This window comes from Enhydra lutris, unplaced genomic scaffold (assembly GCF_002288905.1).
Source record: "Enhydra lutris kenyoni isolate GAN:26980312 unplaced genomic scaffold, ASM228890v2 scaffoldscaffold11, whole genome shotgun sequence".
Classification (NCBI taxonomy): Eukaryota; Metazoa; Chordata; class Mammalia; order Carnivora; family Mustelidae; genus Enhydra; species Enhydra lutris.
In genome coordinates this window covers 34,431,014-34,458,383 of record NW_019154095.1, presented here as the reverse complement: position 1 = coordinate 34,458,383, position 27,370 = coordinate 34,431,014, and positions in this window count along the sequence as shown.

Here is a 27,370-nt window from a genome sequence, read left to right as displayed (position 1 = left end):
GTTTAATAATAACTACATTGGTAACGTGCATTTACCCATCTTTTAACAACTGCATGAATGGTTTTTATGATCAGCCTCAATTTAGTGAGGAACTGAGGTTTGGTTGTCCCAGATTACTTAGCTAATAAGTGGTGGAATTAGGATCCAACTTGGTTTTCTTTTTCCAAAGTTTATATTACTGTTATTATCATCATTATTTAATGTAATTCTATCAGCCTATTAAGTTAATTATTATTTTCTCCAGCCCAGGGGGGTTCTTAAGGGAGTGCATTTCTGTTAATGTGGGGATGGTTGGCTCATGGCAGGCCTGGGAGGCAGTTGTAGGAAAATGAGTGAGAAGAAAGGAAGGGAGAGGGTATGAGTGCAGAGCTAAGTTTAGGAATCATGTGAGGCTGGTCGTGGAGGGATTCCTGGGTCGCTTCTCTGCTGTTTCAGCTCCTCAGGTCCCTTGGTAGCCATCAGACACACCATCAGTGATTTTAATCAACAAACCAATGAACCGATATTTACTTGGGGATTTAGAGGCCGACACAGAAGACTCCTCGTTGGAGGGCACTTTGCACTGGGGTCATTTTCCATGGCCACACAATCCCAGATCACCAACTCCAGAGTTCAGAACTGAAAAGGGTGATGTTCTTTGTAGAGTTTGTGGGCACTTGGTGGTTTTCATTGCTGTGTCATGTTCCTGCAGAGGGGAGAGGGTGGTGTCAGTGCGGGGATGAGACCATCCTCTCTCGTGACTCAGCCTCCCAAGTACCAGTCAAGGGGGATTTTACTTCCTTTTGTCAGTTTCCAACCTGGTCTTTAAAAACTGTGATGACATTCTTTGCTCTAGTGAACCCTCCCGGTGATCCCAGGTGGTGGGTTCCAGCACTACCCCTGTTTTATAGTGATGAAAGTTGGGTTTTAAGAGCACCTCCCCCCCAACATCATCAAGCCAGGTTTGAATCTAGATCTTTGTTGTCAGAGCCCACCACGATCTTTCTACTTTCCTTCTAGTGCCTCAGCTCTTAAGCAAGGACCAGGTAAGAGTGAATACGAGTTACCCAAGCAGTCATGGATTGCCATGGGCTCCTACAGAGGACCTCCAATTCAAATTCTGAGACTCTCACCTCCTGGGAGACAGGTCTCTGTTGAAGCTTTTGGTTTCCCATTCCCAGTTTCTTCCTCTGGAGGATTGCTTTCCAACAGGTATTAACACAGTGATCTGCCTATTAATAAAACCTTTAATATGGGGTCTATCAAAGCAGACCAAATAATTTAAATTTTTTTAAAAATTTATTTATTTGAGAGAGAGAGAGAGAGAGCGAGATCACAAGTAGGAAAGCAGACCAAATAATTTAGAAGGTCCCCATTTCCTGTCCCATCTTAGTGGTAGCTATTGTTAGTAGTTCCATATGTGGCCTCCAGATATTTTAAGCATGGATGTGCTGTATATGCATGTGTGTGTACTGTATAAAATGCTTTTAAGCATAGGCAGTCTCCTACTCGGCATATAATACGGCAACTGGCTTTTTCGCTGAAGAATGTTCTACGGACCTGTATTCATGTTCGTATCACAGTCCCACCTCACCCTTTTTAATGCATGCATAGTATTAATATTTCATTTTATGGATGAACCAGTTTATTTAACCTATTATCTATTGATGGACACTCAGGTTGATTCCAGCTTTCCTCCATTACAAACAGTGCTTCACTGAGCATCCTCATACAGTTGGATAAATTCATATAAATGAAATTTCTGGCATGCAGGATTTGTGCATTTAAGATTTTGATCGATATTGCCACATTGCTCTCCAAAGAGGTTGTCCCCATTTACAACATCAATCTAAACATTGTTTTTTGCATGTGTTCAGTAAATGCTGTGAAAATTGGTCCTGGCAGTTTATTCAATTACTGTTGTGATTCAGCTATCCACTCTACTCAGGGGCGATTCCATCACATTCTGGGTGTGCGATTTAAATCCTATCTCTGCCCTGACTGGCTGGAGGATTGTGGGAAGCTTGTTGGACTTTTCTGAGAAGCAATTTCTTCGTGGAGATAACAATACCTCTCTTGAAGAACAGAGTGAGGGACGTTGTGAGTATCTGTCAAGCCTCTTGCCCAAGGGCCTGACACAGAGTAGGGGCTCAGTCAGTACATCGAATCTTGATTTCCCTACAATGTGGCCAGCTCCTGCCATCTGGCCCTAAGGAGAGAGGATCGCATGGTTTGCCAAAGGAGGGGTGACTGGGGCACTGGTTGTTAATGGTCTCTCTAAATTTGTAGTGGCCGAGTGAAAACTCCTAACTTAGAAGATGGTGAGCCCTTGTAGGGCAGTGACTTTCATTTTCTACTTTGTAGTGTCAGAGCCCTGAGCTGGTGTCTGGGACGTGGCAGGCGCAGTTGGCTATCTTGAGTGAAAGGTGAGCCAAGGTTTTAACCAGGGACCATGAATATCAGGGTCCCAGTGGAGGCAGAGTGTCCCTTTTAGAATCCACATCCACTAGGAGACATAACTATGCTTCTCACTTTCTCCTGTTTAGAGAATTTCAGAAAGAATCCTCAGTGGAAGTTGGGGGATGGGACAAAACCCCAAACCAGCCAAGGCCCACAAATCCCCTTTGAGAAACTGCTTCTGGAGCTTGGTGTGAAGTGGGAGGCAGGGTTCGATGGTGTCTGGGAAGCCATGTAGGTAATTTACAAGTGGGGGCGCAGTGGGGGGCTTGTTGACCCCGAGTGGCATCCTGGCCACTCTGGATGGGGTATCTGGAGGCCCTTGTTTCCCACCGGGCTGGTGCTCTGCTGCCTGCTGCCTTACTCTCCCGGGGACTTTCTACCTACTCTTCTGGTCTCTTCTCACTCTATTTTTGGAAAGGGCCTTGTCCTTCTTTCCCCCATCAGTCACTCTCCCACACCGTCTGCCTGCTCCAGAGGCATCTGGTGTCAAGAACTCTATCTAAAAGGCTCGATCCCCAGGTCTAGGTCTGTCAGTCACAGCTCAGCACTGGCCAGGGGCACACTTGGGGGGCAGGGAGGAAGTAGGGCCGTGCCCTGGGGCAGGGGAGTAAGTTCAGGACAGGTGCCAGGTGACCGGGGAGTTAGAATCTGGGTTTGACCACCGACTTCTCACTGTATCACATCTCTCCGTGCCCCAGACTTCCCTTCTGCTAAATGCAGTTATACCTGCCCTTGGCTCATCATGAGCCAGCTCCAAGGACAGCTCAGATGCCTGATACCAAAGCAGGAGAAATCACAGAGGAAATTCCTCTGTCAGTAATTCAAGAAGGTGGTGCTGCGTTCATGTCTCATGAGTCCCTCGGGACGGAAATGTGCCAGACTAATAATATTCCACGCAGAGGTTGGAGTCTCCTGCCTGCCTGTGCCTAGTTTAGGCACGGAGGGCTAAGTCTAAGGTCCTTCTCGGCTCTTACTACCTGTATGATCTGGAACAAGTTACTTAGCCTCTCTGGGTCGGAGTTGCTTCATATATAAAATGGACATTAGCACCTCATTTGGTTGTGACAAGATTCAATATTATTATTATCTTTGGCCACACACACAAGTCCCATTTCAAGGCAGATAGGTAATACTTGGCCTTCAGTCAAGTAGGCTATAGACTATGCCATCGGCTATATTAAGCTGTTGACTTACTGCTTCCAGTGGGGAAGCTTCAGGAAAGGAAAGTCTCTTTAGATAGCAGTAGGGTTCTTCCCAACTGTATTCCAGTCCACTGCATTCCATTCTATGGCATTGATGCCATTCAGTACACTCTTGCTGAGACACAGTGAACTAAGTTGGGAATTCCGATGACTTTCATTCACTCAGCCTGAATCCTAGAGCCAGAAACGGGGACAAAAAAGGCAAATCAGAATCAAGGCTCTGCTGTAGAGCTTCTGAAGAAAAGGATAATGACCTCTGAGCTCTGGCTTCTAACTTAGCCCCTGCCTGGGCATGGACCAAAGGCATGGGTCCAGAGTTGAAAGAGAAGCCTGGTCTCCAAGCAACCTGTTCATGTTGGTTTGGCTTTGACATGAAAGTGAGGAATGGCAGCTGGGCCCTGGACATTTGAGAGAGATGAGGTTAATTGTTCCCTTCTTCAACTTGGCCTGGGTCCTCTTATTCCCACAACAGCTCCATTACAAAAAAAGATCTAAACTTATACACGTGTTACACACACACTCATACACACACAAAGACACACACACACAGACATACACACACAGAGGAATTCAGAGAAAAACAAATGAGCAAGTTTGCTACCCGAGTTCTGTGTGTCGGTCTGTCGTGAAGGAGTAAAGACCCCTGTAGCTTGAATGTTGGTGTCAGCACTATCAAGTGTTGATTGAGTTTTGGTCCCAGTAGTAAGAAGCATGTGTGAAATTCAAATACAGAATTTCAAACCCTTGAGCATTTCCTGAGAGTCTCAATGGCTTTAATAAGGGAAAGGCATCTCTTTGATAACAAATGATTATCCTTCACAGTGCAAGCACAAATTGGATCATAATTAATGATTTTGATATATATTCTTCCTTGCCATGGATGGGAGCCGGAGTTTAGTTTCTATTTATCTATATCTCCATAACTTTATATTCCCCTCTACAAAGGGGGGATGTTACCACATGCAAATGAAAGGTTATATATTTGTATGTACTTCTGTAGCTTAGCGACCAGTGTGGAGCAGTTCAGCTCTCTCTCTCTCTTTCTCTTCCTTCCTTCCTCCCTCCCCACTTCTAGTACCATTTTGGAAATTCTGAACCATACACTGACTTCCTAGAGTTGCTTAAATTGCTCTAAATGACAGAGGTCCTTGTACAGGGTGGAGGGGAGGAATACACTGCTTGGCTTGGTCCAAGTGTGCTTTTACCTTGATCTCTCCTTTCAGTGCCTTTATTGTCTCCTTTCCTTGTGGGGCTGTCCAGTGCGGTGGTGGTCATTGAACTGATGCTAAAAGCCAACACTGTGAATGTACACAGAATCTTCCCAGTGCTGAAGGGGCCAGGAGCACCATTGGCCCCTTAGCTTGACTCCCATCCCTCCTTCATTCAGCAAACATATGCTGACTCAGTGTTCACTGAGGCCAGGCATACTCTCGGCACCGGGAATACGAAGACCAATAAGATACAGTCCCTGTCCTTTGGGAGTTTCTGCCCCTCACTTATTCTTTATCCGTACCCCATCCTTTGCTGGTGTGAACCACCTTCTCTTCTTTCCACCTTGTGCTGACTTTGAGGCATCCCACATGATTTGCTCATTTCCAGCATGGTCACACAGGCTCCCAACCCTGACTTCTTTGACTATAGCCCAAGCCGTGAATCTGTGCCAGGGAGAGGACATTTCTTTCTAGACAGATTGCTATGGAATGAATGTTTATATCCCCTCAAAACTCATATGTTGAAATCCTAATAACCAAGATGATTAGGAGGTGATCGGGACATGAGATCAAAGCCCTCATGATGGAGATTGGCGCTCTTATAAAAGGGACCCTTTCTACCCTGTAAGGACACAGAGAGAAGTAGGGGTCTGTCCATGAACCAGGAAGCAAGCCCTTACCACACACTGAATCTGCCGGACCCTCGGTTTTGGACTTTCCAGCCTCCAAAATCACGCGATATGTTTCTGTTGTTCAAAACTACCCAGTGGACAGTGCTCTGTTGTAGCAGCCTGAAAAGGACAAAGCCACAAATGTAAGGAGAAGATAAAGGGCAGATATGGATCCTGAGGGGGGTGCCAGTCAACAGTGCCTGCGTCTGAGGGTTGATTTCAAGGGGCGCAGGAGAGCCCGGACTACCACAGTGCTCCATTCCAGGGGCACAATTCCTGTCACTGTTGCTGTCTGTGCAGAGGGCAGCCTCACTTTAGCAAGAGCGGGGATGGGCGGGTTTTCTGCAAACCAGCCCCCTCAGCGCTTCAGGCAGGCCTGGAGTCTGCCTCAGAGGGGTGGGGCGTTCCCTGGGAAAACTGGCCAGAGTAAGGACTTCTAACTCAGATCACTGACTAGGTAGCCGTTAGGAAGGTCCCCTCAGGGACGGGTGACGGGCTGTAGCAGGTGGTCTGGCCAAGCCAGCTTGGTGCCTGTGTCCGGAGGGAGGCCAAACCTGCAGGAGGAGGTCAAGGGCTTTATCTCTGGGACCTGGAGCCAGACATCTCATTATAGGGGATCACTGTGCCAGGACACAGAGGCGCTCCTAGGTCTCAGCCTAGTGCCCTTTCAAAAGAGGCAAGGCCGAGGAGGTGGCGAGCGAGTGTGTGGTTACTTGGGCCAGGGGATTTAACGGTGATTTGACTCAGGCTGCTCAAATTTCTCCATCAGAGCAGTCCTCTATCATCCATTTCCTAGGACTCCTGGGGGAACCTGCTCTCCCTTGGCATCTCCCTGGCCTCTGGGGAAGGGAGGTCTTTCTGCTGCCCAGCACTCCGCGGAGGCCAGGAGGAGGGCGGCAGTGGCTGGTCCCACTCAGTCCTTGCACTCTCCTTGGGCACGCTCCGTGCTCCCTGTGTGGGGCGTGTGACAGGCTAGGGAGGAAGCTGCCGGTGGCGGGGGCAGGACGGCAGGGCGCAGGGCCTGTCTGGTGGCTGTCACAGGCCGGTTACCTGCCCACCTGCCCGGCTGCTGCTAACTGGGGAGGCGCGGAGGGTAGTGACAGGGCAGGGGCTCAAGCTCTGGGGTGTGTGGTGCACACGCAGCCAGGGGGAGGGCCTGTCACCAGCCTCTGACAGTGGGGCCCCGCTGGGGACTTCGTGGTGGCGTTTCTTCCTTTAATCCCCCTCCCCCAGAAGGAAAGGCGGAAGAAAGTAGGCTGTAATTGGGCTTTGGAAGGTTCTCGCTTGTCAGAGGAGGTGTAAACCTTGAGAAGCAGCCATTAGCATAAGTGTGTTGCACAGGGGGAGGAAGGTGGCTTCGGTCCTTCCCCAGGGTCCTCCCTGGCCAGGAGGACAGCTCCTGGAATGGGGTATGTGGGTGCAGCCCCGCCAGGGGTTGGGGGTTGGGGACTGCCTCCTCCAGCAGGGTGGGGCCATTCAGGCTCCTGCGGATGCTCCCCTGCCCAGATGGAAGATTCTAGAAGAAAGCAGGAGGGATGAGAGGAGACACTGTGCACTGAGGCTGGGTTAGATGTGTCTTCCTTACTCACCCCTATGCGTGCGTGCGCGCGCACACACACACACACACACACACACACACACACACACACAGGACTTTAGGTCCCAAGGGGATTCTGGCTCATCTATCACAGCTCTCTCCCGGGCAACTGAGCTGGAGAAGGGTGAGGGGACCTGTTGAGGGTCATACCTGTAGTTAGAGGTAGGGTTAACTGGACCTCAAATCTTAATCTTGGGCTTAGAATGACGGTGGGGATGCTGAGAGTGCCTTTTTACTCTCTTTCCCAGACAGTGTCATTTCAGCCCATGGATGTCACTAAAATCACATACTTAGGGACTTCTTCATTTGGATTCAAGCTAAGTTCACAATTATATAGCAAATTCTCTTGGTAGGACTAACACATTAAGCTCTGTCAGTAATTTCTCCCTTAGAAAAAATGATAAGGGAGATGGGGTACTGGCCACCTGGAGCTAGTGTGTATGTGCGTCTGGGGGCTGTTTGGAGGGGGAGAGACTGGCAAGAGGAAAATGGGTCTGGGGACACATCACCTGGGGGCCAGGAGAGCTGAAGGGGGTGTCTGAGTCCCTTCCCCTCCCCCCAATTTTACCTCCTTCAGAATTTGGCTCCATCCAGGCTTCCACTTCTGCATTGGCCCCCTCCCACCCCATGGGCGGTAAGGAGTCCACTGCTGCCACGTCCCTCCATGCAGCTGCCATTCTCCTGGAGTCTGTGTGACAGAATGGGACCTGTGGGGAAAGCAGCCACGTCAGCACCCAGCCCCGTTTTGCACTCCGGCAGCTAATTAAAGCCAGGAAGGTAATTTATTGCTGAGGGAGAATGTGCGGGAGGTTTGGCTTAGTTGAAATGGCCCCCAAAGAGTTATGGAAAGCTAAAGTGGGTTTTCAGAAGCAAAAGTTAATTGCTCTTCACTTAGCATTTCAGTGTCATGTGGCTCTCAGTTACACACATGCTGAGTGGAAGCCTTTACCTAGACATGGGGACTGAGAGGAGAGTGCTAGAGCCAGGAATGCCAGGTGGCTGGACATCCCCTGGCTGTGGGTCAGAAATGCCACCCCTGTCCCCAGGAGGGATGTGGCTTTGCCTGCCTCCAGAAGCAGCCCCAGGTGAGGGCGGCACTAGGAGGCATTTATCTCTATGGAACAGGGTTCCTGTGTGGCAGAAAGAACATTGCTCTGGAAATAGGAGACGCAGTGTGGGGACTCCCAGCTCTGCCCTGACAGCTCTGTGGCATGGGTGAGTTCTTCCCCATCTCTGGATCTCACTGTTCCACTCTATTTAATGATCACTAAGGTACACCTTCACTCTTGGTGTCTCATCATTTCCTTGGTGCTATGATTCTTGTCCCTGGGCCTCCTTATAGATGCTGTTCATGCTGTGTGACCCATTTGGTAGCAGTGAAGACTGAGGTATAGGATATCCTAACAGAAGGTACTGGAGGATATGGGAATCACGTGACTTTCAGCTGAAAACTGATACATCTGCCATCTAGAAATAGGAGCTTCTTGGGCACTAAAGCGTTTCTTAGATTTATGGATAATGGCATTTGGGAAGGGGGTTAAAAGGCGTGGATTTGGGCCACTTCAGGAAGAAAGGGTGAAAGATTCTTTCTACCAGAAAGGGGCCAAACAGAAATGGTACAAAGCTGTTTTGCATAGAGACTTATCTGTATCTAAAGGCAGTAAGTATCCTGACTACAGATAGGCCTAGTATTAGGTACTAAATTTTTAAAATGATTTCTTCTCTTTATGTGTAGGGAGCTGACTTGAGAGGCTCCCACGTGATCTTCCTAGCTACATCTGGGAGGGGAAGAGCACTGAGCAAGGGTCTGGAGTGGGAGTGCTGGACTTAGGTGTTTGGTCTCAGGTGGTCTATGGTGAGGAATGAATTCTAGAGATAGAGGGGGCATAGCTTGGGCGGGTGTTGCATTCTCCAAGTCAGTGGGGATGGTGAGTCCAGTAAAGCCAAATTATTTCTGAAAGTCCTTATATTATGGGGATTTCTCCTGAGAACTCAAAAGTGAACACTTCTTCTCCTTTTCCTTTCTTCCTCTTCTTCCTCTCCTCCTCCTTCTCCCTCTCGTTCCTCTCATTGTTCCTCCTCCCCTCCCCCTCCTCTTTCTTCTTCCTCTCCTTCCTTCCTCTTCCCCCTCCTCCTCCTCATCTTCTTTTTCTTCTTACCCTCCTTTCTCTCCTCCTCCTTCTTCTTCCTCTTCTCCTCCTCCTCCTTCTTCCTCTTCTCCTCCTCCTTCTTCTTCCTCTTCCTCTTTCCTCCTCTTCCTCCTTCTTCTTCTCCTTCCTCTTCCTCTTCCACTTCCCCTCCTCCTCCTTCTTCCTCTTCTTCTTCTTCCTCTTCCTCTTCCCCTTGACCTCTTTCTTCCTTTTCCCCTCCTCCTCCTCCTTTTTCTCTTCCGCTCCTCCTCCTTCACCTCTTCCTCTTTCTTCTCCTCCTCCTCCTTTTCCCCTTCCTCCTCCTTCCTACTGGTCATCTTTCTCCTGGAATTAGGTAGAAGGTCTAGTTTGAATGGAGATGGGGTGTATGAGGAGTAAATAGAATATACATCTTGCTGACATTACCAAACATGTGTATTTTACTACTTACTCTGTTGTCCCAATAAAGCTAGGCAGGAAAGTCTTAGACCAAAGTGTCTACAGATAATACAAGCTCATTGAGAATTTTTTTTGTATAAATGAACGGATAGAAGTACTTTAAAAATTCTTGTAGTCATGCTATCACTCCATATCATGGACCATGGAATTATATAGTTATATACTTTGTGGATGTGGCTGAATGGTGGTACCTGTGGTTCAAGAACTACATTGAAAATAATTAAAGCTCTCTGGAGACAAGATGTGATACCCAACAGGAATGCTTTAGCATCTGACACTTTTCTTAGGAAGAAATCACAGCCACGCTTATTTGAGAGTATTGGAAATGAGATCAGATTCCCTTTGCACAAGCCATCTACATGGCAATTTGTAGTAAATCTAAACATTATTGACCATTTTTTTTTTTAAGATTTTATTTATTTATTTGACAGAGAGAGATCACAAGTAGACAGAGAGGCAGGCAGAGAGAGGGAGGGAAGCAGGCTCCCTGCCAAGCAGAGAGCCCGATGCGGGGCTCGATCCCAGGACCCTGAGATCATGACCTGAGCCGAAGGCAGCGGCTTAACCCACTGAGCCACCCAGGCGCCCTGACCATTCTTTTGAAAGCTTCCTTCTCTTATTAAAAAATGTTTCTGACTGCAAGACTGTTTGACTCAACAGTCCCCGTTTATCTCAAGGATGGGCTGGACAGCTCAGAATGAGGTCTGAATCCCAGTGAAGCTCAGAAAGGCCTGAACATCAGCCAAGGATGGTTCTTGGGTCATGTTCTAATCTGCAGACTCATGCTGCCTGGGAGTCCGTTGTTTAGCCAAGGGATGAAGTGTCACTCTGGTAGAGGCCTGACTAAATGGAGATGAAGTGGCCTTGGATTTTGTTGACATGTTTTTAGACCAGAGATGGCATTTAGGACAGTGCCAAGTGCTAAGGAAACACAAGGCATCACCCACTATCATGCCAAATTATTGTGAGTGTGAGCAGCATTTGCAAAATGTAGGCATCTTTCACTCTGCCTAATTGGAGGATAGAAGAGATCTCTGGGGTGATTACGTCCAAAAGCTATTCTTTTGGTGGAAATGAGAAGCTGGTATGGCCAGTGATTCCCTGTCTCTCTTGCAGCATGACACGCCCAGACACACTGGATTTACCAGTAGGCAGAGGTGGGGTATAGAATAAGGTGGCAGGGTCCCCACTGGCAAGAAGACGGGTGGTAGAGTCTGCATTATGGATGCCTATGAAAAGCTGAAGAGGGAATGGCCTCATTTTCTTTGTATGCAAGTTCCAATATCTTGTTGGGATGAGGCAAGAATGAAAGTGAAGCATTACTTAGGTGAAGGGAACAGTAAAAAGGGACGAGAAAGGAGCTACTGATCATTGTGTACTGTTAGGTAGAGGAAGTATGGCATAAGACCAGGGAAATCCTAGGAATTAGCATCAGCCTTTGGAAGTCATGGGTTTTATTCTTCTGCAACATGGAGATTTGGGTTCCATCACCCTAAATGTTGAAAGACTCTTCTTCCTTAAGACTTCTGGGGAAAAATTTCTTGAACCACATGTCTATAGACTATGTCCAGATCAAAAGCTTTTTAAACTTCACACTGCAGATGGCTAAATGGAATTCCCTGGCTAGAGAGTGGACCAGCCAGGAAGGGACCCAGCTCAGAATGGAGTTTCTTCAAACTTTTAGCCCAAGTGAAGGTGGAGGGAGGTGGGCAAGGCCCCCAGGGATGTCATGGTCTGAAACATCTCCCAACAAGTGTTACATGTTTGAATGGTAGTGTTTAATGTTAAAGAAATCATTAACATGTTGTATGTTCAGTCATAATACACTTGTGGTCTAATATAAAAACAATACTTTAAATTACCTTTAGGAAAAACACAAAGGAACATGCATGTTTCTTAGTTATTTCAGTTAAAGGTAGAAACACTTTTGAATCCAGTATTTGGAGCTCTGAATTAGAAGGAAAGGGAGTAGCCTATGGTTGTCAGTGGACAGATCATTTTTGCTTTCTGAGAGCTGATAAAAATGGTGCAGTTTTTCATGAATTTTCAAGGTTAATCAGAGTGGTAGCTAAGTTGAGATGTCCTGAAAACTCTCTTCTCACTGAGAATACCTGGAGATGGCACATTCACGGTGTACCACTACCTGGATGGGAATCCTCAGGTTTGGCTGTCATGGTTTGGCCTCCTCTGTGACAGGAAACTGCCCTGTGTTCACTGAAGGACCAACCAAGGTGACCAGACCACAGCTGCTTAAATGTGGGAGCATGGGTACCCATCCGAAGAGCCCAGCATTATTCCCCATGGCCTCCTTGTCCAGCCTTTTTCAGTGGCACACCCCATCTCTTAAGGAAAATCATGGTGATCAATTTCATTCTGCAACCAACCCTTGCAGTCTGTTTCATCATGCTGTTTTTAGGGATGTTTCCAAGAATTAAGATGCTTCAGCAAGTTCTAAAATGCTGTTGATGATTGTCTGTCTGTCTTCTGATGATGCACTTGGTTAGGGGGCTTCCAACATTCCGGCCTAGAAACAACATTAGAGTAGCCATTTTTCTCCTACCATTTCCTGGACAGAACTGAAGAATGATATGATGGGGGTCCATTTACTGCTTGAGTATGGGGTAGGATTCTGCCCTACCTTTTTGCCCAGTTCCTCATTGTCCCATTCTCCTTGGAGTTTGGTTTCTACTTACTATGTCTCTTCCTGCTGTTTCCCCTAGGTTTTAATCTCACTACCCCCACCTCCTCCCTAAACATGATAATCTGAACAGCTGTTAGCTGCTGCAGTGGGTACTCCATGTCCATTCTGTGTTGGGGTCTCACACTTGGGTAGATTCATCTTTGGAATGTGACCTTACCCACTCAGAGAAAGACAGCATCAGCCCATTATTATTGACTATTTACATTATTATTGACCATTATTGACTCTAAATTTCCAATTCAAGCTGTACAGCAGCTGCTGATGGGGGTGGGGGATGAGATAAGGAAGAACATCAGACAGATGCTTCACCAGTGCCAGACCCTTCAGTAAATGGAAGTAACTGGCAATGGGTCTGGAATGGAGGCCAGTTGTATTTCTGAAACCCAGGGTTTCAGGGCACAGCAGGGATGGTGGGCTTCTCCTTCCCCTTCTTCTTCCTCTTCTTCTTCCCCTCCTCTACCTCCATCCCCTTTCTTCTTCTCTCTCTCTCTTTCTCTCTCAAACTTGTTGTACTGAGTGGCAAAGAGCCCACAAATAACTGAGGTATACATTGGAAATGGATCTGATGAGCCTTTTAATAGAAGGAAATCATCATTATTTCCCAAGAGTTCACATTCCCATAATATTTTTATTAGCAGCCTCTCTTCTAAATAAAGTTCAGTGGATTGATTTTGGTTGGGTTTTCTCATTTTAAATATTCCCTTAAATTATGGCCATGGATATAGTCCCGTCATCACCATTGTTACTATTGTTATCAGCATCAGCAGCTCCGTTGTTATATTTATGTTGCACTTAGAAAGCTCTCAAACACTTCAGGTATATTGCTTCATTTGTCCTTATAGCATATTTGTAAGGAAGGGAGGGGACCCATTAGAACTAAACACTGAGTACAGACCTCTCCTCTCTGTGTTTCTGTGAGGAAACCCCCCTTTGGAGTGTGGCGAGGAGAAACCCCTTTGGAGGTATAGTTCTTAACCCCAATCTCAAGCAGAGGGAGAATGCTCCAAGATAATTTACAGCCTTCCAGAGCCTGGGTACCTTAGAAGACTTGGCTCAGTGTGGGATGGAGGGTACTTACCTTGAGGGGCTGTGGAACGGGGGCAAAACCATTGGGAATCACATTGACCATCTGGCCCTGACTTGCCCTCTTGTCTTGCCTTGACCCTCATTTTTTTTTTTTTTTAAAGATTTTATTTATTTATTTGACAGAGAGATCACAAGCAGGCAGAGAGGCAGGCAGAGAGAGAGGAGGAAGCAGGCTCCCTGCTGAGCAGAGAGCCCGATGTGGGGCTCGATCCCAGGACCCTGAGATCATGACCTGAGCCGAAGGCAGTGGCTTAACCCACTGATCCACCCAGGTGCCCCTTGACCCTCATTTGATATGTGGGGCAGTGTCTATCATAGGGTCCCCAAAGCCCCAGAGCACAGCGCCATGGAACAGTGGGAAGTTACTGGTCTAGGAGCCAGATCTGAGTTTGAATCCTGATTCTGCCGTTGAGTAGTTTTATTTCTTGGGCCAATCCCTTAACATTTTTTTAAAAAAAGATTTTTCTTATTTATCTGAGAGAGAGAGAGTGAGAGTGAGAGAGAGCAAGAGTAGAGGGAGAAGCAGGCTTCCTGCTGAGCAGGAAGCCCAGTGCTGGACTCGATCCCTGGATCTTGGGATCATGACCTGAGCCGAAGACAGAGGCCCAACCAACTGAGCCACCCAGGAACGCATCCCTTAACCTTTTGAGCCTTCATTTCCTCATTTATAAAAGAAGGGGTATTAATGCCTTCTTTCTGGATTTGTGTGAGGATTTAATATGGTAAACTATATTGACATGCCTAGCATGGTGAATGGGACATAGCATGCAGTAAACGTTGGTTCCATTCTTCCTTTAACCTCCTCTCCTGGCAAAACTTAAACTGTCTGTCCAGTATGATTTTGAGAGCTAAAAGGGAACCTAGAGAACAACATTTGGATAGGTTTATCATTTTAATCAGTGCCTTGTCAAAATTCATGTATTTTCTTACCTATGTGGAGTAAAAAGCTGGTAATCAGTAATTAGTGTATTTTAGCTTGTGTTAGAAATAATGCTGGACTAGAGAGTAGACAACCTGTGCTTCATCCCCCCTCTCCACCACGAACCAGATGGAGGCCTTGAGCAAATCACTTGGCACATTTGGGTCTCAGTTTCCTGATCTGTAAAGTGAAGAGCTTGGAATATATGATCATATAGTTACACATGAGCTTCACAATTCTATAATTTTATAAGACCTGGTTTTTAGGGAGAAAGCCAAATGATGTGTGTGACCTTCATTCCTTCCATTTCCTTGGTTATCTGTGCCATAGGGAAGAAACCCCACTAGTTGGTCTTGGGATCATTATCAAGGAACCCCCACTGATTTGGGGGCAGTACCATGTTGTGGGCCCATTGCCCAGGAGGAAATGAAGGCCAGGCAGCAAACCCAGTCTACAGTGGCTGCTGATGTCTCAGACTGGGCATCTATCCATTGTTCAATCCCAGCCTGCCTCCTCCCTCCTGCCTCCCTCACCTGCTCCAAGAGTCCTGGGTCTAGCCTGATGGCAGCATGGGTATCTGTGCACAGGAGACCAGCTGCTCTGATCTCTTGGGGCTAGGGAAGGCAGGTGAAGGGCTGGACGCTGGGTCCCTTGCATCCGGGTTCTGCGTTCCTGGCATCTCCTAGCAGGCACTGTCTTTGCAAGTGCTGGTTAGGCTTCTCAGCAGAGCCCACATGCTCCACAGGTAAGAGTCTTCCCTGGAACCAAATCTCCTTGAGCATGCCTCAGGTAGGGGCCCCCTGACTCTAGTGCTCCTTCTGCATCATCTGAAGAAGCAGGGGGAGAGTCTTGGAGGATGAATGGTGAGGGCATTTTCTCACATAGGCTTCCCGGCATGCAAATGCATCAAGAAGAGCATAAAACACAGAGAAGACTTTCCTTTGCAGGATTCACCCCATACCTTATTTTCTTTCTTTTATAGAACAAAGGCTAGCCACATTTCCAGTTTAATTCAATTGAGTCCTTACGAGGGCAACTCAGTATGCTGGGTTGTGAGACTCTGATGGGGGTTATGATTCTGTCTCTACTCTCCAAGGGCTCACAACTAGGGGGAGAGGTAGACAAACACACAATTAACTAAGATAACAAGGCAGACAGTCAGGAGTCCTTTTATAAAGTCACTAAATATTGTGGAAGAATAATTCCAACTGGGAATGTCAAGTTCTTTGTCAAGGCTTCTGTTAGGAGGTAGTTCTTGATTTGTACCTTAAATAATTGGAAGGGTTGCAGTAAAAACACAATGGAGGGTGGGGAAGGTCATTTAGGATAGAAGGGATAGTTCCAGGGAAGGCAGGCAGGCTGAGAAAGGGAATGCCAAGAGAGATTCCTTTATTCAATGTGCAGTCTGTCCTTGCTGATGCCTGGGCAGGAAGAAACCACACAAACCAGCTTCTTCCATTCCAGGGTAGGAGAAGGGAAGTGCTGCTTGGTGCCCACCCTTCCATAGGGTCCAGAGCCTCAGCATTTTCTGATCTTATTTCAGATCATTTTCTACTTTATCTGGACCAGGAGCACACAGATTCTTGAACGCCCCTTCGGTTTAGTGAAGAAAATAACAAAAATGGAAAACAAGCTCTCACTTGAAGTATGAATGAAAACCTTACACGTAAATACCACTTGTCAATCCATTCTGAATATTCTTTCTCCTTTGGAGGTAATATACATTGAAGTGGAGCTGGAAAGGGATGACATCTTCCTGACTGGTCTTAGACTGGACTTGGGCCAGGCATCACTCGCTGAACCCGCTCGCCTTCTCCCTGAGCTGGGCTTGCCCTCAGAGTGCCCTGGTGCTCCAGACAGCCCCTGCCAATCAGCTGGGGGTATTATACTAGATGAATCCTATTTGTTATTTTCTTTTTAAAAAAGATTTTATTTATTTATTTGTCAGAGAGAGAGAGTGAGAGAGAGTGAGCCCACAAACGGAGAACAGCAGGCAGAGGCAGAAGCAGGCACCCTGCTGAGTAAGGAGCCCAATGTGGGACTCGATTCCAGCACCCTGGGATCATGACCCGAGCTGAAGACAGATGCTTAACCGACTGAGCCACCCAGGCAACCCTACTTGCCATTTCCTGTTTTAAAGTAGGAATACTTCACTGCTATCTTAAATACTAAGTGCATTTTTATGAAACCCAGAGACAGTCTGAAAGCAGAGACATTTTTTAAACATCTAGTGCAGTGAGAGTCTCAAAATACAAACAGAAGTAGCTGATGAGTCCATGAGATGAGGATAAAAGTATTCAGTCCTTTTTCCCAGTCTCCTTGTGACTTAATGGTATAAATATGAAGTTCAAAGAGACAGAACATATGTAAGAAAGTATAATAAAGTACACACAGTAAAAGAACGATTGTCTTAGATCAGTGGTTCACAACCTGGATATATATCCGAATCTCTCGCTTTTTAAAAAAATGCTGATTCCTGGGACTCATTTTAGAGAAAATCAGAATTTCTGGTCTTGGAGCTTAGACACTTGATCTTAGCCAAAAGGCCGAGAAGCGATGGTCTTGGAGCTTAGAAATCAGCATGTCCACAAAACCATCAGTAATTCTGCGGTATCCCCAAGCCCAGCTCACAAACCCGTGTTTTGAAGCTGGAGACTAAAATGGTAAAGTTTTTGCCCTTGTCTGTGTCATTGGTTGGTTGGCAAAACATATCATATCCATGTGCCATGGCTGAGATGCCTCATGTTCCACATTTACTCCAGGTACTGAGCGACTGCAGTCATTTGGAAAGTGGAAATACGGTCTCAATTTCCAAAGGGATTGGTCATTTGGATGAGCTTGAGCCATGCTTTATGGAGATATGTCTTCAGGATGTATCTGAATTATCAAGCATCTGTATCATTTGGACTTGGGTTTGAGAAGAATTGAGAGAGAAGAAAGCCAGTTTGTGTTGACCAAGAAGACAGACGGTCTTGAAATTTCTGGTTCTATGGTCAATGTTCTAGTCTACCTGATTTCCTGAATGTTATAGTCAAATTAACAAATACTAGATATTGTGCATCTGTTTGCCCTGGGTACTTCCCTATGACCGTATATGCACTGTCTGATGCGATCCTTCAAATAATCCCTATAAAGAAGTTTTATTGTCCCCAGAAGAGGAAACTGAGACTCAGAAAAAGTTAAGTAACTTGCCTTGGGTGACCTAGTCTGTGGATGCGAGTCTTGAACCTAAGGCTGTCTAACTCCACATCTTTTATTCTTATTTACTACACTCCACCTGCTGTTTCCAAGAAATATTCTGTTCTCTGAGAATGCTGGAGCCCAAACCATCATGAAGGATGCAAAGCTCAAGTCAGAACTAAGAAGGACTCCTGCTAAAGCCACCAGTCATTGTCTGTAAGACTTGGGGGTTCCCACTGGCTTGATCAAAATTCATCATTTATTACTGGGTCTTTTATTTGTCTACTTTTGCATGAATAAAGTTTGTTAAACTTTATGACGATGGTTCTTATGCCCCAAATTCATATTTTTGAGAAGATGAAAACCTACAGACTTTATCATTGTTATATCTATAAAAAAAGAACCACCAGCCTGATCCTTGCATGTATGGCTCATAGAACAACCTGGATGTCCCTCCCATATATCTGGGAAAGTGCATGTGGACAGGACCGGCCCAGTGCCTGTGAGACCAGCTGATCACCCAGTGTTTGGAAGAGCTCTACACAGTAGTCCTGAGGCTCGGTTTCCAGTTAGGTCTTTAATCTTGGGCCAGTTATTTTACAACTTGGGTCCTCTGTTTCCATACAAATCTGTTGAACTAGAGGCCATAAAGTTATCTTCTGGTTCTAAAATGTCCTGATTCTGGAAAACACATCAGCCATGGAGCTGGCAAAGAGATCTGTGGGGCTTGTGAATGGCATCACTTACCCTGTCCTCACCTGTTCAGGGTGGGCAGGGGACCACAACTCTGCAGCCCAGTCCTGTTTCTCTTGTCCCTCTGACCTCGCTGGCCTGCCTCCTTCTTGGGCCTAATGTTGTCAGACTTGTCTCTCCTCAGGAGACCGTCTTGGGGGGCTTTAGTGCCATAGTGTCCTGTACTTCCCGTTGGTGTGACTTTAAATCCCAGATCTTCAAGCAAAAATTGAAGTAGCCTCTTCATGCATAGCTTATTTTTCTTGGAAATGCTGGTCACGCATTTACCCTGCATCCTGGCAGTGGCCCAGGACTGGGCTGCATGTACGACAGCAGACCTCATGGGGTCACGACTCACAGGGATTTGAAGCTCAAGGGACCTTCCAGAGCATCTACTCCAACTCCTTGATTTCCCAGATGAGAACAAGAGGCCCCAAGAGGGAAGGTGACCCAACTCAAAGCCACTCCACTGGTCAGTGAAGGAATTGACACCATGTTTTCAAATTTATACCATGAGTCTAATAATAAAATTGACCCCATGGACCTGCTGGGAAGGTACATAAACAAGATAACGCCTGCAAAGCACTTCAGTGTCTTTCTTAGCCTGGGCAACCATTGGACACCAGCTGTTCCCTCCCTTCCTAGAACTCAGATCTCCAGGTCCTTGCAGAACTCACGTTCTCACAGAAGTCCTGTAAGTGAGGATGGGCAGACTTTATTATTCCTTTACTCCCTGACTCACCAAGGCATGCAGAAGTAAACTGAGCTGCCCATGCTTAATTATTGCCTTAGTGGTGAAATCTGACTTGGCTCCTGTAACGTTCTCAAAGAATGTTTGGGGAGGCTGCCCACTAGAGCTCATCCCTCCTGACTCTTAATCCAGTGCTCTTTCCATTATACCAAGCTGATGGATGCGTGTGTGGGGACAAGCTACTCTTTCTGAAATGCTGGGAATACCAGCACGGTGACAGACGCGTAAGAACACATGGGGCCACAATCCCAGTATATCTTAAGTCTGCCAGCGTAATTTTATTATCGAGCATTTATCAAGGCTACTATGGGCCAGGAGCTCTGCTTACTGCTGAGATGAATATAAAAATGAATAGGATACAGACCCTGCCCTCAAGGAGCACTTAATTTGATAAGAGAGACAGACTAGACATAAATAATTCAAACGTGAGGCAGATGGTAAACCATGACTCCTCTAGATAGACCAAAAGGAAGTATAGGGATTAGGGCCTCACTTGTTGACATGGTGGGAGGGGGCTGGGCGAGGACAGGGCCACCCCAAATGTCTCATCTAGCAGAGTTTGCAAGATGCCTGGGTAGAGGGAGAGGGAGTGCACCCAGGGCCCTGCCGTGTGCCAGAAGGAAAAGTACATTTAGGGTCCGCCAAGCAAGCCAGCCTTTGAACTCCTTGGCCTTCACTTGGCTTCAGTGGAGTGACCCGAGCTGGGCCACTATCCTGTTCCAAGCCTGTGTCTTCAGCAGTTTTGCAAAATGGGAGAGCATCCCCTATCTTGCTCTGTACTCAGTGGGGACTGGAGTGTTCCTTGGTCTAGACAGCTGTTTTTGGAAAGGACTCACTCCAGCAGAGGGCTAAACATCTGCCATCCACACCAAGAACAAAAAAACCCGCCATCCTTTTTCCTTTCTCTCCTCTCTGTTTTACAGAGAGGAAGAGGTGGGGGGTTGGGCGGGGATGTGGGAGAGAGGGATGGCGGATGGTGAGGGGACTTGTAGGTCGGTGCTTGACAAGGGGAGGGGGGTCACTCAGGGGAAAATATGGCCCTGCTCTCCACTGGCAGATTCCCAGAGAAGCTCTCACTGTTCCCCACCTGTCCTGTGCTCCCCCGCCCCGCAGAGCTGCTGTCCCCGCATGCACGGAGCAGGGAGGCGATGATGAATTTCCCCCGAAAGGCATTACAGACAGTCATAAATAATGCTTTGCTCTTTGGTGACGGCACTTTCCATTAGAGCTGCCTGTGCTGGGCTGTTGCTACCCCCAGTCTTCTGCCGGGGACTTGCAGTAAAATTTATCAGCGAGCTTTCTGCACCTAATAAATCATCCCCTCCGGGAGCCATCTGGCAGATAAGGCCGCGAGAACCCACATGCTCGGCAGAGGAGAGCCGGAGTAAGAGCCGGCCTGGCTGGGGCCCGGGGCCCTGTGGAGGGAGACTTTCTCCCCATCAGCCCAGGGCCTGTCATACTCCTTCTGGCTTTTCTCATCAGACTCAGGATGGGGGCCCTGGCTTTGGTGGCTGTTCCAACTCAGAGCTGTTCGCCCCACTCTGGGGACAGGCCTGAAAATCACATCCTTCTCCTGTCTCCCCACCCCACCTCCGCAGGTGTACAGAAGGTCCTGGGGTCTGACAGCAGGCAAGAGCTGGGGTGTCCTGGGACAAGGCACAGGCTGTGATAAGCACGACTATGGCTTAATTGAATCCTTCCTGGCGTCTTCCAGCCACCTGGGTATTGGCCAACATGGAAATTATCGCCTAGTGATAAGAAACTTCCTGCTTGGATGAAAGACATCTAGGAGAATCTCATTGCAGTTCAGGGTAAACCTTCATATGGACATTCCCACTTTCTCAGAGCAGCAACCATCATGATGTCAGTTTTCTTTCAAATGTGGGTTACTTTTCATTAATACACATTAGAGGATGGACTCAGGCACCCTGGACACAGAGGGAGCAACACACAGGTTAGCGATCGTGGCTCTTTCCCTAACACGCTTATAGTCTGGTCAGAGAAACTGTTCTGGAACTGTCTCAGGCACAGCTGTGGCACAGGGGAGACAGCGCCCTCGTGATGTGAGTGTGGCGGAGAGGGTCGCAGGGGGTCAGATCTCTGGTTTTGCAGTCCCAGGGAGCAGCGTAGGGCTGGGCGCCCTGTAAGCCATGTGTGTTGAATGTACCGAATCGCATGTGGCAGTGAGCGAAGTGCCGACACAGCCGACAAGACAAAGTAGGATATGAGAATAAGCCTGACCATCCCGAGCTTCTGCAGAGTGTGAATCCCGTTCCTTAGGGTTCCTGAGACCATCTCGGAACAAAATCCTGTCCTGGGCATGACAGAGCCCGTGTTTGTGTCTCTGCTTGATCAAGGGGTTCACAGAGCTTTAGCATTCTCCTCTATAAAATAATAGGAAAAGGTGAGGTAATTTGGGGGGCACAATTTTTCATATTGTTGCTTGAAGAATATTTTCTAATTTTTCCCTTTTCTGGTGCCTGCTGTTTTTGAAAGACAGGAAGCTGAATGGGTAAAACCAGTGGGGACTCCTGCCTTTTCCTGCCCTCTTTTCCCACTTCCCAGTTGAGATAAGCTTGTTTAAGGTCTGAATGTGGGGACCCCAGGGGGCTAGAGCTAGAGCTCCTTAAATTCTTCCCAGGGACTCATTCAGCAGGAGGACACCTATCATGCGTCCTCTGATTGCTGTGGACATATCCCAGGAAAACATTAAATGGAGTGTCCCAAAGATGCTTAGCTTAGCTATGCATTTAATTTGATGGTAATTGAAATTTGCCAACAAAGATTTGCATGTAATCTGTGCTTTCATTTTTCAATTAAAATTGCTTTCTTTCTGTGGATGGGAAGTGCTTGGCTCTTTTCTTCCTCACAGCACTTTGCAAATAGGAATGCCCCACTTGCTGGGGTGGGGGGCGATTAGAGGGGAGGGCTGTGGGACAGGGAGCTGAGAGCCGAGGCCAAGAGGGATGCCCCCACAGGATGGCCGGGCCGCTCAGCAGAGGTGCTGGGGGCTAGGTGCTGGGGGCGTTGCTCCTTAATTCCTGGTGGGTTTGGCAAGGAGGCTCCGGCCAAGACCCTTGGAACCTCAGTTTCTAGGGAGCTGGCAAAGTTTGGGGAGTAGAAGATTTAGAGAGGTGGGAAGAGCCAACCAGTTCTCTATGGCCAAGGCAAGTAGACAGCAAGAAGGAGGACCAGAGCAAGAGGCTCTGGTACTGGGAGCAGGCAGGTGGGATGATTGGAACGAGATCTCCTCTACAGGGTGAGTGTGGCCTTCGATAAAGGCGAGAAGAAACACAGCTCCCTGGAGAAGAGAAGTTAGAGGGCGGTGCGTTCTAAGGATGGAGGGAGAAGTGAGACAAACCCGAGAAGCAGAGCCTTTGGAGAAACCCTTCAGAGGGTGTGGAGCCTGATGAATGTGGGTTCTGATGAGCTGGCCCCCAGGTCCGAATTTTTCCTTTGTGGGCTCTGTGGCCTTGGGCTAGTACTTAGTTTCCTGGAATTCTAGATTCCTCAACTATTCCCTGGGTATAAAAGTAATGCCTACCTGAGTGGTCATGGGGAGAAGCAGCCCATGGATCTGTGAACATTGTTCCAAGGTCAGGGGCTTCATCTTCATGCCCTTTGTATGCCCAGTGCCTAGCACGGTGCCTGGCACAGAGCGAGAGTTTAGTAAACGCAGTTAACATGGAAAATCGGTCCAATGAGATGATGTGAGTGGAAGAGTATCTTGTAAAGTCCAATAAGCCATTTGTGGTACTCTTAGAGCCTTCCTGTTTGTGAAAATGAGATTAGGTATTTGACTCAAGGCTGGGCTGGTTCTGGGCAGAAGCCCAGAGTAGAGGTTCTAGTACAAATGTTCCTGCCTTGGAGCTTCTCTGGGAGCCTGGAATGGCGGCAGACTCAGGTCCCTTGTGTGATCCAATCGGGGGCTGCTGTCAGGTATGGGCCCTCGCCAGCGTGCATCAGGCCGGCAATTTCTGCCATGGTGGGATGGGCATGGAGGGTTTGCCCCTGAAAGGGTGGGGGACAGAGTCTGTGAGAGAGACAGTCTGGTTCCTGCCACCAGGCTGGGGACGGGATTAAGAACCATTTTAAGAATTAGTAACAATTTTGGCAACGGCAGAAGGCCCACAGCTTTGGACAGAGCAGGGGTCTTTCCCTTGGCCCTTGCAAGTCATTTCTGGTCTGGTTTCTTTCAGGGAGAGATAATCCCTTCTACCTGGCCAGACAGCTGAACTGTTTTCTTTCCTTCTTCTTCTTCTTCTTTTCTTTTTACTCAGTAATAAATCTGCCAGCCCTGCAGGGCTCAAGCCAAGGGCTTCGCTTGCAGCATCTCCACAGAGGTCTCGTAAAACTAGTGTGAAATGGAAGAGAAAAATGCATATTTCACACTTTGTCTGCTCTGGGTTATGGTGATTCTCAACTCATCCTCATTACAAACAGCCGACCTTCCCTCAGAGTTCAAGTACCTTCCGCCGGCCTGAAGAACCGTATCTCTGTCCCCCTCCCCCGCTGTCCCTGCCTCTTTCCCCAAACACACACATTTTGCAGGGCTGTTTGGAAGCCCACTTTCCCGTTTCAGTGATTTCCAGGAGGAAGGGGGTGTTGGAGCTCCCCCCCCCGTGCACACTGGTGGTGAGTACACACACGCAGACAGCAGAGGCACCCATCCTCTTCCACACCCAGCCTCGTGTCTATCCTGGCATCTCCTCACATTCCCTAGAGGTAAATATATGTAACAGGGATGAATATGGGTCTTTCCTTCTATTGAAGGCTGCCTTGTGTTCATCACAGTTGATTTTTAAACATGACCCGATCTCCAACATGAGCTTGGTCGGTGTTCAGGAGGAACCAACTTTTACCTGGCTCTGTTCTCCTACAGAGAAATCGCCTACAGAGACACATCTGTGCATCCATCAAACTGGTCACTTTCAACTTCCCCAACATGCCCTGTTTGTTCCCACCTCCTGCCCCGGCCCCCCCCCGCCCCTCAATCCTCTGGCATCCATGCTGCTTCTCTCTCTATTCTGCCCAGCTGAGTCCTGTCTACCTTCAAATCTCACCTCTTCCTTGAAGCCCTCCTGGTTCACCTAGCCTACAGGGCTCTCTCTCTCCCTTTGGGACACAGTCAGCCCTCACAGCCTGTATCATGGTCTCCCTTGGTCATCGATCACACATGGCTTTTTGGATTTTTTTTTTTTTTTTCTGAAAAGCATTGTCATTTTCTTATATCATCATGATGATTTTCTTATTTAACGTTTTCTTGCCTAATGTTTCTTATCCTCCTGTGAGATGACGGAGTCTCATAGACATTTCTGTCCTCTCCAGCACCAAACATACAGCAGGTGCTTAGTAAATGCTTGTCAGAAAAATGAATGAGTGAAAATACCCACGTGGGGTGAGTGCGGCTCTGATGTGGTGGCTTTATCTTTCTTGATTGGAGGAGTGAAGCAAGGCCGTTCACCCCTCCAGGGGAAGAGATTCTTGGCTTGCGTGCGTGCCACCCACCCAATATTCCTCCTTGTCCAGATGGTGCTGGGTATCGGGTGGCTGTGGAACACCAGGACAGACCCTGTGCAGACCCTGAGATCCCCCTGTCTACCAACACAAGGACTGTTGAGATTTTTTGGGGAAGTGAGAACAAATTGGTGCTTCTCACTGTGTCTGCCTTCCTCCCCGTACCTTCCTTGCGCGCCTTTCTACCTCCCTGTGTGTTCCGCACATGGAGTCCGTATTTTACTGTAGACAGGGAATTTCGAATTCAGTTTCCTTTCCTCTGTGTGGAGCGTGGCCACCTCCCGTCACCTTGCTACGTCTTTGCTTTGTGCTTCCCACCTCAAGGGCACTTTACGGATTTGTTTGATTTGTGGTTGTGGTTTGTAGCTGTCACCGATTTCTTTGTTGTTGTTGTGCTCCTGCCTCTGTTCCCTTACAGCTCGATTTTTAGCTGAGTGTTTGAGTAGTAAATATGGTTTACACCAACTCTGCTGGAAATAATGGCATTTATGTGCTGAAGTTATTTCCAAAACCGAGGATATGTGTATACAAATAGATCCACGGCAGGGCCCCTAGACTGTGGAGAGCAGACTCGACAGAGCCTTCGCGATAGAGTATAAACAGGTGTCTGAGACTAGGGCTAGGCCAGGCGGTTCAGAACAAAACGACCTTCCACCCCTGCTGTTGGCTCGGAATTGAAGCTGTACCAGAAATACCTTGCTCAGCGTAGGGGGATGGAGGAGATATTTTTGTGATCCTATTTGTCTGCTAAATGTTCGCTTGCGTCCTTTGGTGCTTCTCACATGAAACTTCTCACTTTTCTATTCGCTTGCCCTCAATGGCTTTAAACCTTAACTACCCTGGATCCTGGCAGGGCAAAAAAAAAATGTGCCAACAAGTACCATGGGATTGGCCTGTCAAACTGGCTGCCCTCTGTGCTTCCGAAAGGCTGCCAATTTGAGAGGATCTTCAGTGTATGGGTAAATCTAACCTCTTCAGCTCTGACTTGGAGCTCTACTAATCCCAACCTACTCCCGCCGGCCAGAAACAGAGGCTGGAACTCTCCGAGGGGAAAGCGAGGCCTGTCTTAGCAGCTGTGGCTCTGGCCTCCAAATTTGGGTGGAATGGATTTCCTTGATGCCCAGACTCTCGACCTCCCTCTCTGCCCTCATCTCTGGGAGCAGCACCAGTCCCCGCAACTGATGCGTGTCTGTGAAGTCTAGGTGAAGGTCACATTCACCTCGGGGTCAGGGGCGATTTCAGAGGCTTCTTGGCTCTGTGCAGAAGGCCTTGTGACAAAGGCATAGGAAGGGTGTTTCGATTGTTCTCCAACTTGTAAATGCCAAGCAGAAATCTTGCTGCAGTTCCTAAATGCCACATTTCGGCGTGTTTATTGTTTCCCCCCCTAACGGGGAAAGATGGTGAATGGACTAATAATTCAGGAGCCGAGAACATGTTTATTTGATTTTTAGAGCTTTAGCAAATACAGTGTGTACAAAACCCGGTGCCAACAGCATGCATAATTCCTCCAGGAATGGGACTGATAGAAACACAAAGCTTGCATGCTTCAAAACTGTAACCAATATTTACACATCTGAGTGACTAATTCTCTACTCTGAGCAGGAGAACAATAGGCATAATAGTCAGGTACATTAATGCAGAGCATGCTCGTCGGGTGGCTTGGAGATTTGACACATAAACAAAGTTGGGGAGGGGTTACCGTGGGGGGAGAAGTGGAGGCTTTTTATCTACCTGTGTAACCATACACCAAACAGCAGGTTATAGACGCACTTGGAAAACGCTGACCCAATGCCGTTCTTGAACCTCACATGCAGGATTGGCACCTGATTTGCAGCGCTGCGGGAGTTCTGTAGCTGACCTCATTAGCGGCGCATTTCCTGGCTTGTTAGCATCATATTTGTATAATTTACAGCACCTTCGTTTTTATGGAATGTGTTTCTTGTAGAGTGTAATGGCAGCAATATATTTAACCTATCGTATTTAGGAATGCTTTTGCTGGAGGCAGCCTGCAGATATAAAGGGGACGTTTTCTCCTCTCCTGCGTGGGATTCTTTTTTTTTTTGCATTTTGGCTCATGTGGTGGCCACATATGTGCGTGCGTGTGTTTGCATGTGTGTGTGTGTGTTTCTATGTGTATAAATATATGCATGCAAATGCCTGGGTGACATTTCACAGGGTGAAACGGCCTTGGAGGGGCACCTCTTTCTTCTGAGGATTGTCTTTGCTCCCTGGCCATCTCTGAGGCACTGCTGGGGACTGGGCGGTGGCCCTGGAAGGCCTAGGATGCCTTGCTTTGAGGGGACAAATGTATGGATTTACTAAATGGAATAGGGAACCCAGGCAGATCAGATATTTGGGAATATTTTTACGATGGGGTGGTGAAGGTGCTATGAAGATGCTCAGAATTAAGGCAGCACAGGAAGGTGGGTTTTCAAGTCTCCGAGACCTCTTGGAGGCTTTTGTAGAAAACAATAGTCTGGAGAATGGAAAGCATAGGTCCTTCAGGGACCCATCTGGCCTCCAGCAATTTCTTATCTTAGGAAACCTGGAGCATATGGACAGGGAGGCATATATACTTCTCCTTCCTGAATGGGATAGAAAAGATAGGAATGGTGGGCTGTAGATGTTTGTGAAGGGGAGAATGTCTTAATTTGGGGGTCTCTCAGGGAAACCTTGGGTTAAGAGCCCAGAAATCAGATCTCAGTCCGAGCCTGCCTCTCACCAAGGCTGCACGACCCCGGGCCGATGGGTTCATATCCTTTGCCGGCCTTCTCAC